This window comes from Schistocerca gregaria, chromosome 2, assembly GCF_023897955.1.
Source record: "Schistocerca gregaria isolate iqSchGreg1 chromosome 2, iqSchGreg1.2, whole genome shotgun sequence".
NCBI lineage: Eukaryota > Metazoa > Arthropoda > Insecta > Orthoptera > Acrididae > Schistocerca > Schistocerca gregaria.
The window spans coordinates 547,923,440-547,925,057 of NC_064921.1; positions in this window are offsets into that span (position 1 = coordinate 547,923,440).

Genomic DNA, 1,618 nt, shown 5'->3' on the forward strand with positions numbered 1-1,618 from the left:
GCGGTCTAACGCACGGCTCTCCGGAGTGGGAAGAAGCGCCTGGTCCCCGGCACGAATCCGCCCGGCGGACTTGTGTCGAGGTCCGGTGAGCCGGTTAGTCTGTGGATGGTTTTTAGGCGGTTTTCCATCTGCCTCGGCGAATGGGGGCTGGTTCCCCTTATTCCGCCTCAACTACACTGTGTCGGCGATAGCTGCGCAACCAAGTTCTCCACGTACGCGTACACCACCATTACTCTACCACGCAAACATAGGGGCTACACTCGTCTGGCATGAGACGTTCCCTGAGGGGGTCCACCGGGGGCCAAACCGCACAATAACCCTGGGTTCGGTATGGGGCGGCGGAGGGATGAAGTGGACTGCGGTATTCGTCGTGGGGTTGTGGACCACTGCGGCTGCGGCGGGAACGGAGCCTCTCCGTCGTTTCTAGGTCCCCGGTTAACATACAGTAAGTGTCTGGACATTTTTGATCAGAAAGAGTACACAGCTCAAGTATCAGTCGGAGAAATGGAGCTTCTGTGGCTGCAGGCCGGAAATTTAACGGATCGTGATTCCAGTCGAGGATCAGTCCAAACCATGTACTGTATTAACGGCCGACTCCATGAGGCAGTTTTGTTCTGGGCGACACATTTAGAGGGCTCCGAGATCTCCCTGGTGACGGTTTGCTGTCGTAGTTGTCGCAGTGTGCTTCCTTTCGTGACTGTGGCGCGTTTCGTCTGTCCAGCTGAGTCCGTGACGGCTCCCAGCGGCCCCCGTGCGGACAGCGGAGCCCATTACAGGCGATAAGGCCGCCAGTAGCCGGGGATCGCCCGGCCGGTGCCCAGGGTACACAACCGGCAATTTCGCCGTCACGATGGCCGCCGCGGCCGCCGGCCAATCAGGCGAGTGGGCCCTGTCCGCTGTTCCCAGGCGACCTTTTTGTGGCGGCGCGAGGCGGCCTTCGCCTCCGTGGGAATGTGGCGCGCATTCCTGCATGATGACGGCGCCGCCGCCGCCGCCGCGGTGAAAGTGCGACGCCCACGCCTCCGGCACACCTGTCGCCTCCTCCCGCGCTAAAAGCTACTCGCTCGCTGCGGAACTCGGAGCTGTTAATGGCGGCGCGAGTGGTGGCACAGTTACAGGCTAATCAAACAGCTCCTGCCTGTCCTGTAACGCGTCCCAGGTGGCAAACAGGTGCACTGAAGACTCACGACGCTACAGATACCTACTTGGTGTTCAAGTAGGGAGGTTGGTGCTCGATACATTCGGGTGGACAGAGAGGGAATACTTTGAAGTGTCACCAGTGTGCTCTCTGTCTGCCTTACGTCACACTTTCCAGCTGTTGCCTAGGGGGAGAAGGTCACTAAACTCCAACCCTCATTCCCCCCCCCCCCCCTCAAAAAAAAGTAGTAAAACCATAAAATGAAGGCTTTCACTACCGGATGTTTCAGTCGCCAAGAATTCTTCCGGGGTGTATGGCCGTAGTCCATGGAACTCTTCTATCCCTGACGTTTCGTCCAAAGCTACATTGGACATCTTCGGAGGTGCTCCTCGTTGTGTCTTCGTGCCTCCCAAACAGTACCTTGACCAGCAAGGTCACCGGATCTGTCCCCCAATTGAAAACTTTTGGAGCATTATAGGT